This window comes from Trachurus trachurus, assembly GCF_905171665.1.
Source record: "Trachurus trachurus genome assembly, chromosome: 19".
NCBI lineage: Eukaryota > Metazoa > Chordata > Actinopteri > Carangiformes > Carangidae > Trachurus > Trachurus trachurus.
In genome coordinates, this window is record NC_139913.1 from 2,543,637 (window position 1) to 2,556,785 (window position 13,149).

Consider the following 13,149-nt stretch of genomic DNA (forward strand, 5'->3'; position numbering starts at 1 on the left):
TTATAACCCAGTAACTGTGGTTTTACAGTGTTGTATCCAAGACCAAGACTTTGATGCGAGATCATTTCCAAGACCATCACTCTCTCCAGTCCCAGTCCTCATAATAATCCTGTGTCTTGATATTTACATTATTCCTCCTCAGCTACAAAAGAAAAGATGATTGGATGTAAAATCTTAACCATATTTAATGTAAACAAAGTTTGTATTGAACAGAAGAACACAGCACAGAACCTGCTGAAGTCTCCTGGTGACACCAAGTTGTTCACATGGTTTAACACAAGCAGATACTTTAGTACAACTGTTTAATTATCTTAAAGTTATTGAATTACATCACATAAACTAAAATGAGACCAAGACAAAACCAAGACCTTGAAAACCTGGTCTATCAAGAACCACAACAGTAGCTTTACAACCCAGTAACTGTGAGTTCAGTTTGTATTAAAGTCCAGTAGCCGGTGTCAGTGATGATAAATACTGACAGCACCATGATGTATAATTATTAGTCAACAAAAGCTCAATCTGGGCCTCCGATGAAAACATTAAAATCCGCTCAGATTACGTCATCATCACCATTTCCATCCCTGTTGACACTGAACATGTGTAGTCAGGTGTGAACATTTACACACTTTAACAGCAGGAGGAGGAGTTATTCTGCTGCTTCTTCCCTTCAGCTGGTTTGACAAAACAAGGCTGATATTAGCTTAGCATGTAGCGAGCTAACGATGCTAACGGTGCTAACTGCCTGATAACCAGCTCTGATAGGATGCTAACAGAGGATTCACACACAGCTAACAACAAAACACACCGGTGAAGGTGAAGTAATTCAGACCGTGTATCAGTGTAGATATATAACGAGATATGTATTGAGTTATTTTAAGATTTTAAGATTTTTAGATTAAGATTTTAAGCTTGAGTTTCAGCCGTTAGCCGTTAGCCGTTAGCATCAACAGAGGAGCCTGCTAGCTCTGAAGCTAACGGCTAACAATAACTAACAAACTGATATCAATAAAAGAAAATCCAACCGTGGATCGGTTTTTACAGAGCTAGCGGAACGAAATGCTGTGTTTTCTCTGTGTTTACTTACTTGGTGAGCTAAAGGACCGATCCGCACAAAAACACAAAACACACAAAAACACACAGTCCGTCCGGGACCAGACACGGGAGCTTGGACCGCTGGGCCTGCTGCTGCTGCTGCTGCTGCTGCTCCTCGGATTCAAGCTGCTGCTTCACAGTATAAACAAGGCCGGGACTCACGCCGCTAACGGGGGGATCGGCGGCTCGGAAACCCCGCGGACAGATTAGCTCCGGAGCTCCGACGGTGGAGAAAATATCTGGGTTATTATGATCCAAACTAACGGAACACAGCTCGTGTTTTCAAGCTGCTGAATCGCACTCGATTGTCTCCTCCGTCCGGGCTGCGACGAAGGCTTCCATTGGACTCCCCCCTCGATGCGTCAAGTTAACCGGAACTACGCGGAACTACACCGGAAATGGACGAATCATCCTTAAAAATAAAAGCACAGAATGCAAATACGGCAAAAAATAAAAAATAAAAATAAAATAAAAGCATCGTAAGCTCAGTACAGTCGCTATTTAAGTATTTATATACAAAATTAATTGATTAAACTTAATTTATTTAATTTCTGTAAGTTTAGTTTAGTTTAAGTTTATTTCGGACATGTTAAAAGAAATAAAACATAATACAGAAAAGGACAGACATAACATAGCCTATAAAAACTTTGCAAAGACAACATATGAACAAAAAATATATATAAAATTGATTTATAAAATATATTTCTTTGTTTGTTTGTTTGTTTTATATCCGAAAAGGAGTGGGAAGAAATAAAACTTATTTACTCCCACCCCTTATTCATAAATTATCTATCAAGTTATCTAGTCATTATTACTTGAATTTATTTATCAAGTTATCTAGTCATTATAATCTATACAGTAAGTTAATTTATGAGTTATTTAACTGGATTTATTCTAATATATTCTTATATTTATATTTATATACATATAGATTTATTCTAACATATGATTACTAGTCTTTATCTTTGTCTAGTCTTTTAAGTTAATGTAATTATGAGGAACGTATGTTTTTGAACATCTGATTATTTCACAACTATGGTAATAGCTAGCCTACACTGTGGAAATGAATAAGGTCCAGTAATATGTTAATCTGTGAAGGGAGGCTAGACTCCAGGAAGAATAGCGATGGCCTTTGCCAAAGCTAATGGAGATCTAAATAAATGAAATTAAATGAAATGATTTAATACAGATTAATATATGTACACGCTGCTAAATGTCATGTTTTTACACAATTTTTGCTATTGGTATTTTATTTTTTGAACTCGAACCGGATGTGAGATAGGAAATGTTTGACCTTCACACTAGTTGCTTCATCAATCTTATCATTACAAATGCCGCATTCAAGTGCTCCCATTAAACTCGTAAAACGGCAAATTTCAAGCAAGCGAATGCAGCACAAAGATTTCTTTGTGCCGCAGCTCGTAAATGCAGCAAAATTACAAAGTAAACGCCGCCTACATAAAAAAAAAGATAATAATAATAATGAAAACATTAATTTTGTCGTAGAAAGAGGCAGCAGAACAGTCAATATTTTAATATTTTACCAATGAAAGCAAACACATACAAACAAATGACCACATCCTGAAGGACAAATGGGGTAGATAGAACAATATTACATTAATGACCAATAATAATAATAAAGAAAATAGTTACAGTTTAATGGACATTGCCTAAAATGAAATGACTAATCATGTGTGTCTGGCTCAGAGAGTGACAGCTAGCTCTCTCTGATCCTCTTGAGCTTCTCACAGACACAAGCTGTGTGTTTATTTCTGAGTTATAAACTCTACAAACTGTGAACACCACAGATCCCAGTATACACACACACTCTGCTAACAAGCAGCAGATCCCACTCTTTGTTGTCCAAAGCCTGAGCCGAGCCGAGGACAGAAGCCCGTTGCAGCACACAGACTTCCCTGGCTTTTCTGGGTTTCTGTTCCAGATGTTGACGGTATGTCAGGTTGCCCATGCAGCTGTTTCACCACCACATCCATCAAGACTCCAGAGGCCAGATGTGGATCATCCAGAAGAGAGACGGAGTCATTGATCCAGATGTGTCAGAATGATTCTTCAGCATCAACTCACCTGGAGGCTCATCATGTTGTTTCACCTGCAGCAGCTCTGCAGACAGGAGAACAGGGTCTTTGAAGGTGTCATGGCCGACACTGCAAAAACTCAAAATCTTTCCAATAATATTTGTCTTATTTCTTGTCAAAATGTCTCATTTCTGGTCAAAACTAATCTCTTTCCATTTAAAATAAGACTCATGACTTAAAAATTTACTTATTTTTAGATCATTTTCACTTGTTTCAAACACATTTTCACTTGAAATAAGTAGAAAAATCTGATAGTGAAAGCAAGTTTTTTGTGCTTGTAATAAGAAAGAAAAACTTGCTCCACTATCAGATTTTTCTACTTATTCCAAGTAAAAAGTGTCTAAAAACAAGCTACTTTTCATGTGATGTGTCTTATTTTAAGTAGAATGAGATTTGTTTTGACTAGAAATGACATTTTGACTAGAAATAAGACGAATATTCTTGGTCGGATATTTGAGTTTTTGCAGTGCAGGAGGAGGTTTCAGCCTGAACATGAACCTTCCTGCCTCTGTTTCCCCTGTCAGAACAAAAACAGCAGTGTTTGTTTCCTCCCGACCGCTGTCAGGTGAGACACAGGTGAGTGGGCGGAGCTCTGGTTTTATACCTGCATATTTATCAAAGCTCATTTACTGACTCATTTTAGGTTGGGTTCATGTTTTTTTCCCCCCTCCACAATAAAAGTGTTTAACTTCATTTTGATAAGTGGAATGAAGACACTGCAGGACTGCCACATCGAACAGAACAATTAAAGGACAGTCCACTACTGGATCTGAGTAACTTCTCGTTCTCTCATGTGTTAATGCTAGTCTTTGTTTCACGCTGCTCTCCTCTGACACATGAGTTGAGTTGAGTTGAGTTGAGTTGAGTTGAGTTGAGTTGAGATTACTTTATTTATCCCATAGGGCAATTCTGTTTCTACAGTTGACCATTGCACCACATTCATTTACACGAGCATACATACAGTACAAGTGAGGAGGAAAGTGTGAGACAAATGCACAAACACACAAACACTGCAAAAATGCAAAATCTTACCAAGAATATCTGTCTTATTTCTAATCAAAATGTCATTTCTAATCAAAACAAATCTGATTCTACTTAAAATAAGACTCATCACATTAAAAAAGTAGCTTGTTTTTAGACACTTTTTACTTCTTTCAAGGAAATTTTCACTTGAAATAAGTAGAAAAATCTGATAGTGGAGAAAGTTTTTCTTTCTTATTATTACTGGCAGATTTTTCTACTTATTTCAATTGAAAATCAGTTTGAAACAAGTGAAAATGATCTGAAAACAAGTAGATTTTTAGGTGATGAGTCTTATTTTAAGTGGAAAGAGATTAGTTTTGACTAGAAATGAGACATTTTGACAAGAAATAAGACAAATATTCTTGGAAAGATTTTGAGTTTTTGCAGTGAAAGACCTAGAATAGCGACTGGTCTTCCTGCAGAGGCTGCATGTAACGCCGACCTGATGGCATCAAGATAAATATGTGACAGATCTGTGACAACACTGCAAAACAAATTCTTTAAAAAAAGTCTCCCTCTTGTTTCTGTTTGAGGAGACGAGTCGACACCCGTCCAGAGCTGCAGGACCTGAGATGATCCCGGTGCTTGTTGTTGACATGCACCCTGCTGCGGCTGTCTGTTACTGCAGGGCAGTCAGGTCATCCTGGCGTCGAGCCTCACTTCTTCAAAAAAAAGAAAGAAAACCTCTCCAAAAGTTACTGTGGAGCACTAAGCCTGGCTGAAATCCCTGCGTGGCATGCTGCGGCCGCTGTGCCAGCAGCACCGGCCTCGCTGCCAGCCACCGAGCAGCGCTACTGTAGCATGAGGAGGGATGTCAAAACTCTGACAATACAGAACAGCAGGGGCTGCATTCACCAATATGTCCTTAAGAAAGGTCTTAAGAAATGTCTTAAGAAGAAAATCAAGAAGTTCATAAGAAAGTTCTTAGGTGCAATTCCTCAATATTATCTTAAGAACAGTCATTTCTTACAAATTTCTTATTTTTCCTACTTAAGAACTTCTTAAAATACGTCACTGCATTGCATTGCACAAACAGCATATAGTTTGCATCTTAACCGTCAGTCACTCACTAACCATGGAGAAGGACAAAAAGAGATGCAGGAACTTTTCAAGGCAGGAGCTTATTGAGGTTATGATGGATGAAATTACAGTAATGTATGAAAAAAAAGAGGGTAGGCCAAAGTGGCCGTTAACTAACATGCTACACTGCAAAAACTCAAATATCTTACCAAGAATATTTGTCTTATTTCTGGTCAAAATGTCAAAACAAATCTCATTCCACTCAAGATAAGACTCATCACATTAAAAGTAGCTTGTTTTTAGACACTTTTTACTTCTTTCAAGCAGATTTTCACTTGAAATAAGTAGAAAAATCTCTGATAGTGGAGCAAATTTTTCTTCCTTATTACAAGCACAAAAAACTTGCTTTGACTGGCAGATTTCTCTACTTGTTTCAATTTAAAAAAATGTTTGAAACAAGTGAGAATTATCTAAAAACAGGGATGACTTTTATTTCAAGTGGAAAAAGATTAGTTTTGACTAGAAATGAGACATTGAGACAAGAAAGAAGACAAATATTTTGAGTTTTTGCAGTGTAACTAACAGTTAACAGGCTCTTTGTGTAATTCATTAAAACATATATTTACTTACTATGACCCACTAGTCTTAACTTGTCTAAAATTTGTTAATGAAGGTGATATTAGAGGTTTATACCTATTCACCATAGGAATTTTAAGACAGGTCAAGGTAGTCTTAAAGTTAAGAAAAAAGTAAAGAACAAATTTGAGAACTTTGATTTCAAGAATACCATTTACTCTTAAGTTTTTTCTTAAGAAGAAAGTTGAGAAAATACTTACACTGCAAAAACTCAAAATCTTACAAAGAAGATTTGTCTTATTTCTAGTCAAAATGTCATTTCTAGTAAAAAATAAAAAAAAATCTAATTCTACTTAAAATAAGACTCATCACATTTTAAAAGTAGCTTGTTTTTAGACACTTTTTACTTCTTTCAAGGATATTTTCACTTTCACTTTTCACTTTCTCATTACAAGCACAAAAACTTGCCTTCACTGGCAGATTTTTCTACTTATTTCAATTGAAAATTTGTTTGAAACAAGTGAAAACTGACTAAAAACAAGTACATTTTTTAGATGATGTGTCTTATTTTAAGTGGAAAGAGATTAGTTTTGACTAGAAATGAGACATTTTGACAAGAAAGAAGACAAATATTCTTGGAAAGAGTTTGAATTTTTGCAGTGTAAGAACTTTTTTGGAAAAAAAATGACACTAAAGAAGATTTTTTTTTTTTTTTCTTAAGAAGGTTTTGTGAGTTTGGCCCCATATCAGATGTGACTTCTTGGTGCAGGATGCCAGCAGCTCCTTGTTGGGAAGCTGGCAGAGCGGAGCGGAGCGGCACCTGGAGTGTTCAGGCATCACACAGTCTGGAAGAATAGAGCGGCGACCGCGCTGGCATCTGTGCTGCTGGCAGCCGCGGCTCTGCAGACAATTAGGCCTTTGACACCGAGCAGATAGCAGCCATAGGATCGTCCCTGGCAGCGAGGAGAGCCACGGAGAAGCCAAACAACTCAACAACTCTCTGTTCTGTTCAGGAGGAGGAGGAGAAGCTGCACAGAGGAGATGGAGAGAGGGGTTTTTTTCTTTTTATACACTGCAAAAATGCAAAATCTTACCAAGAATATTTGTCTTATTTCTAGTCAAAATGTCATTTCTAGTCAAAATAAATCTAATTCTACTTAAAATAAGACTCATCACATTAAAAAAGCAGCTTGTTTTTAGACACTTTTTACTTCTTTCAAGCTAATTTTCCACTTTAAATAAGTAGAAAAATCTGACAGTGGAGCAAGTTTTTCTTTCTTATTACAAACACAAAAAACTTGCTTTGACTGGCAGATTTTTCTACTTATTTCAAGTGAAAATTAGTTTGAAACAAGTGAAAATGATCTAAAAATAAGTGAATTTTTAGGTGATGAGTCTTATTTTAAGTGGAAAGAGATTAGTTTTGACTAGAAATGAGACATTTTGACAAGGAATAAGACAAATATTCTTGGAAAGATTTTGAGTTTTTGCAGTGTAGCCATTCACTTTTTTATGAATCCTGTTTGCACAAGTTCCAGATTTCTATCTAACAGGCAGTTTGAATATTTTTCTCTCTCTGGGCGGATTGTGAGCTGCTAAATGATGCGTTGGTCTCTGTCTGCGGTTGATAACTTCCAGCTCCACAGAGCAGATGATGTTTCAGCTCTGGACGGTTCCTCTGGACCACAGGCTGCAGCATCTCAATTTAGTTCAATTCACTTCAGTTTATTGTCACTTCAAGCTTCATGCATGGGAGCGAGAAGCCGTTTGTTGTTTGCATATAAAAAGGAAAACACATTTAACTCCTGTCGTCCTTCTGGGTCAAATTGACCCAATCTGTTCCCTTCCTCCATCCTCCCTTCTTTCCTTCCTTTCTCCTTCCTTCCTTCCTTCCTTCCTTCCTTCCTTCCTTCCTTCCTTCCTTCCTTCCTTCCTTCCTTCCTTCCTTCCTTCCTTCCTTCCTTCCTTCCTTCCTTCCTTCCTCATTTGATCCAATTGACCCAATCTGTTCCCTATCCCCCCATCTTTCTTTCCTTCTCTTTTCACTTCCTTCTTTTCCGTCTTTCTTCCTTCTTCTTCCTTCCTTGAACCAATCTGTTCTCTCCCTCCATCTTTCTTTCCTTTTCCCTTCCTTCTTTCCACAATCCTTTTTCCCTCCCTCCTTTCCTTTCTTCCTTCCTTCCCTTCGTTCTTCCTTCCTTTTTGACCCAATTGACCCAATCTGTCCTTCTATCTTTCCTCCCATCTTTCCCTTTGTCCTTCCTTCCTTCCTTCCTTCCTTCCTTCCTTCCTTCCTTCCTTCCTTCCTTTCTTCCTTCCCTTCATCTTTCCTCTCTTCCTTCCTTCTTCTTCCTTCCTTGAACCAATCTGTTCCCTCCCTCCATCTTTCTTTCCTTTTCCCTTCCTTCTTTCCACAATCCTTTTTCCCTACCCCCCTTCCTTCCTCCCTTCCTTCCTTCCTTCCTCCCTCCCTCCCTCCCTTACTTCTTCCTTCCTTTTTGACCCAATTGACCCAATCTGTCCCCTCCCTTTCCTTCCTTTTTCCCTTCCTTTTTCCCTTCCTTCCTTCCTTCCTTCCTTCCTTCCTTCCTTCCTTCCTTCCTTCCTTCCTTCCTTCCTTCCTTCCTTCCTTTCTTCCTTTACCCAGAAGGACAACAGGAGGGTTAAGACAACTTCAAGACAATAATTCTAAAAAAAAAAAAAAGAACAAGCTGATTTAAAAAGAAAGCAGCATCACTTGTCTCTCTCGGGGGTTGAGCAGAGAGCTGGAGTGAGGAAGCTCAGAAAAGTTAATGCCATCATGAATAATGACAGTCAGTCAGGCAGCCGCTCTGAGCATTAGAGGTTTTTACTGTAGAAAGAGCACACACACACACACACACACACACACACACACACACAGTGACAGGCCGATCACTGCAAAATGCAAGACGGAGAGGTGCAGGAAGAGTTTTCTGCCTGAGGCCAAAAGACTTTTTAACGATCGATAGTCTGCAATAATCTGTTCTTCTTATCCTCTTGGTGTCGTGCAATTATTTAAATCTGTTTTATTTAATAATGTTCTTTGTGTGTGTGTCTGGATGAGATGCTGCTGCTGCTGTAACACTACACACTGTTTCCATCTTGAACTTGAACTTCTGCCTCTGTCCCGGTCCAACTCGATGAAGCGAAGTGAAATGTAGAATAACATCAGTTCTGGACAATCCTGCAACTGCAAAACCCACAAAAAATTATGTTTTAAAATGTCCAAACAACACAGAGACTGTACAGAGTTTGGGCACTTACAGACACCAAACCTTCCAGTTGTATTCCTGTCTATATTCTGAAGGTTTTTACAGAGGGGATTGTTGATATATCATTCAAAGCCTGATTTATACAACATTTTATTCCTAAAAACATGGAGAAATTGGATTTTCTAGGGCTGGTGACAGTATTTACTCATTTACAAAGTGATAAAAAGAGATATTCTCTGTAAAAACTGACTGACTCTAATATGTCAACAAAATAAAAAAAAGAATTTTGAAAGTAGCTTTATCCATTGTTCAGATTTCAGTTCTGGATGTATGCAAATTAGCGCATATTTTATCAGATATTGCCTCATTTACATATTTAAACATAGAATTTGACAAAACTTACTGATATCTGTTGTTTAAATTTTTTTTACCCTATTCACCTGTAGTGTCTCACCTTAACTCACTATAGACTCAATAAATAGTGAGTAGAAGATACTAAACAGAGATGAGAGGTTGCTCTGAGACTTTTCTCAGTCTCCACTAGATGTCAGGATTTACATGTGATATGTTTCTTCTCCCTCCGTCTTATTGTTTTCTTCTCCTTTTCTAATTTTGTCTTCTGTTTTCCCTCTTTCTGGTCTTCCTCTTTTCATATCTGATGTCATTTCTCTTTAGTCTTTCTTCTCTCCTCCTCCCTGATGACTTACTACATGTGCAATTCACAGGTAAATGGTAAATTAAAACGCTTCAAATAGTTCTTAACCTCGAACAATAGAACAATAAAACTTTACATAACAGACGTGCTGGTTGTCGATCGCTTCATCTCACTTGTCCTCACTTCACTTCACTCTCACAAAGAGCCACAAGGAAACACATGTGAAAATTGAAAAACTACACAAGTACTTGGAAATAACAACAACCACACACGCACGCACACACACACACACACACACACACACACACACACACACACACACTCTAAGGAGCAGGTGAGTACAGTCCCTGGGAAGTCCCCTGTGTTACAGATGCTGTTTCCTTTTTATGCACGTGTTTCATTTTGAACAAGTCAAGAAGTGTGTGTGTGTGTGTGTGTGTGTGTGTGTGTGTGTGTGTGTGTGTGTGTGTGTGTGTGTGTGTGTGTGTGTGTGTGTGTGTGTGTGTGTGTGTGTGTGTGTGTGTGTGTGTGTGTGTGTGTGTGTGTGTGCGCGTCATCTTGGCCAGAATGTCTTGAAAAACAAGTGTCATCTTATCTGTTTAACACAGAAATGTCCAACTCTCATCGGACCATCTGATCTGACCTTTGACCCCTGTGTGCATCAGTTCTTTTATTTTATTTTTTGTTGTGGGACTACATTTCCCATCATCCTTTGCAAAGAGAGCGAGGAGGGAAAAAACACAAGTCACTGGATTGGTTGAAAAGCTGCAGCATCAAGTTCGCAGCGATAACACTGTGATGACATGTTTCAGATTTCAAAATAAAAGCAAAAAAGTTATTTTAGAAAGTATCAAATATACCAATGGTGATTTTTAGACAACATAGGAATTTAATTATTATTGGCTTTCAACTTGACAGAAGCTGCAAGATAATCCAAAAGTTTAGGATTAATATTAATAATATGTTTATTTAATTTTTATTTTTTGACTCAAATCTTTTCTTTTCTTTTTCTCTTATGGAGAGAATTTTACCTCCTCAGACATATACATAGTTCACCTGTTTATTGGCCCTTTGTATAATACTTATCTCATACAGGCTAACATTGCTAATTAGTAGCTCCGTAAATTAGCATTGTGTACACCATGACACTTCAGAAATGCCAATGAACAATAACAACTGGAGATTCATTTATTTGAACCATTAAGTAGAAGATATATTCAGTTTGTCCAACACATCTAAAGCTGAAATGACAGTCACTTCTTTATATATTAACTTAAAGCAGAAGTAAGCGATCCGGTCGTTTTGGCTAATGCTGCGTTCCAGGCCGGCTTTTGAAACCGTAAATTACAGCTTCAAGTCACAACTTACGACTTTGTAGCGTTCCAGGCAACCCACTCGTGTTTTTCCGACCTGTTTTACCTGTGAAAGTCACTATAACGGCCACTCGTAACTTCTGACCCGTGAACTTGTACCAGATTGAACTGGTACGAGTTCACAGGTCGGAAAAACACGAGTTACGGGTTTCCTTGAACGCACCATAACAGTCCTCGTCCCTACGTCACCACATTCACGGCGTTCCTTGGCTGCACACACAGCCCTGCATGCCGTTCTCTCTCCTCATTGGATAAAAACTGTAGGATACGATAAATGTTTTCTCCTCGGCTCAGAGCAGAGCAGAGTGACTGACAGACCCGTGTTTCAGTCCAAACACTCTATGTAAGTGATTGCTGTCGGAAGATAGAACTATTTAAGACTTATATTAACACAAATATATCACTTACTTCTGCTTTAAGCAATAACAATAACCTAATAATGATTATTATTATAAAAATAATTATAAAACAAATAGCAGATCATTAAGATGATAAACTTTTATAAGAAGGCCTGCGCAGTTTAAACAAAAAGTAGGAAAGTAGAGAGATGTGGTTTTGAGTTATGGTTAAAGTTTTGCACAAATTCAATTTCTAACTAATTGTGGCACTAAAGTAAAGTTAAAATTCACCACAGTTTCATCTCACCTTGCTTTATAGTGGGGCTGCTTAAGTCCATTTTTGAGCCGAATCGTTCACTTCATGGTACAAGCACCAAATTTGGTACAAATGATGTCCAGGACATACCTTCTAATAAAAGTACGTTGCCCAGCTGAAAATCCAAGAGGGCCGCCAGTTTTCAAGATGGCCGCCTCGTCAAACGCCAAAAAAAGGTTTTCAAGGTAGAACTTGAATTAACAGAAGAATGTTAATGATCCAAGCATCAAAATGAATGTATTATGACTGGAATAACTCGATGGTGTCAATTGAATTCCAATATGGCCACCAATTTTCAAGATAATGGCTATTAAATGACTAAAAAGTAGCGTTTTCGCGTTTTTTCTTCAGTTTTCTGCAATGATCTTAAGTGAAAATCTGCAGAATTCTGAGGGATGTGTTTTTTGTGTGAATCATTTGTGAAAATGTGTCCAAACTTTTGACTGTCACTCACCACACACACACACACACACACACACACACGCACACACACACACACACATACAGCAACACAAGCGTTCTTTACTGAAATAAAAGTACTAATTTAGCAATATAAATGATAATTCATTAAAATTCTGTGGTCAACATTTATTGGTTAGTAATTTTTTATAAGAGTGATGTCAAAGCACGACCAGGGCACACTGGTGACATCACTGCTGTGAGACTCAGCATGGGGTTCAGTGTCAGCTTGTAGTGTACTAACTGTAGTTGTAGTTTACTAACTGTTGTAGTGGTGTACTCACTGTAGTTGTAGTATACTTTAGTGTCCCAAATGCTATCTAATAAGCCCCTGTATAGACTCAACTAGAAGTTTAGTTAGTTGTAGTATTGTAGTTAGATAGCCGCACCTGAATTGACAGGATGTGCCAGCGCGGGATAGCCGAGCCAAGGGTAACGGGGCTTTAGTTACCTGGATGGTGTACAGATCGCACGGGATTTATGGCACTGGATGAACGATCGGGCTAGGTGTAGGGCACCAGATACTTGAACCTAGTTGCATCCCATATTCCAATGTGCTATGATATTTTGTATGTTTGGGTGGTAAAAGGATAATCCCTCGACCTTCAACTGTATAAGATGTCTGCCAATAATCCATTGAGTTGTGCTACTAAAACTGACTGGAGCAAGTGTTGCCTCTGTCAGACAGATACAAAAGCAGCGTTGAAGTCTCCCCCTACCCGTTATGAGTGTAGTTCTGACGGCTATTCCATGATAGCCAAAAACATACCTCTATTTCAGGCAATCAACCTGTTGCCCATCAGGTTAGACACATCCAGATTGGATGATGGAGGTGGCATTGAGGATACATTGAGGCGAAACGGTGCAATGTATCACCAAAATTGTCGCAAAATGTTTAGCAACTACAAGAACTCAGAACAACTGAAAGTCCTGCCAACTGGGGCTGGCAAAAAGATGGTCAGATCTGG

The 13,149-nt window shown here is 38.3% G+C and overlaps 1 protein-coding gene across 1 annotated transcript in view; it reads right to left on the bottom strand.

Annotated features, from left to right (window-relative positions):
• LOC311002832 (wings apart-like protein homolog) overlaps positions 1 to 1,437 on the bottom strand; it is a 42,269-nt gene extending 40,832 nt beyond the window's left edge. Inside the window, exon 1 of the mRNA XM_083994371.1 lies at positions 1,085 to 1,437. The gene's annotated coding sequence lies outside the window, so the exon portion shown is untranslated. The remainder of the gene's footprint in view (positions 1 to 1,084) is intronic.
• Between the last annotated feature and the right edge of the window lie 11,712 nt (positions 1,438 to 13,149).